The sequence below is a fragment of the Alligator sinensis genome, unplaced genomic scaffold (assembly GCF_000455745.1).
Source record: "Alligator sinensis unplaced genomic scaffold, ASM45574v1 scaffold23_1, whole genome shotgun sequence".
NCBI classification, from domain to species: Eukaryota; Metazoa; Chordata; order Crocodylia; family Alligatoridae; genus Alligator; species Alligator sinensis.
In genome coordinates, this window is record NW_005841890.1 from 196,221 (window position 1) to 196,662 (window position 442).

The following is a 442-nucleotide window of genomic DNA, read 5'->3' on the forward strand; positions in this document are numbered from 1 at the left end:
GTTTTGAGAGATAGAGCCAGCTTCAGATGGTCTAGCTCTTCTTTATTCCTGAGTATCCCTCATGGCTGCTGCCCCCTCTCCTGGGCAGTCCTTAACTTATATAGCCCTTGTGACCTCATTTTCCTGGTCCAATGGAGGCCAGAACCTGTTGGCTGTGAGCCAACCAATTTGAAATACATCACTAGTTGCCAGGCAGACTCTAGCCCACCAGGAAAGAAGTCCCTCACCCAGGTATGTGATGCCAGTCACCCAGGCAGAGAGAGCAGGTTTGCCCCCTCCCTCAGGAATGTATCCAACTCAGGTTTCCTAAAGAGACAGGGTAAGGATGTGTCTCTCTGCTGGGCCCAACCTTATCAAATTGTCACAGAGCAGAGACTTTGGGGAGAGACAAAGGTGGCTTTCTGCCACAGCTTATATCTACACCTTCCTGGGCCTGGATTCC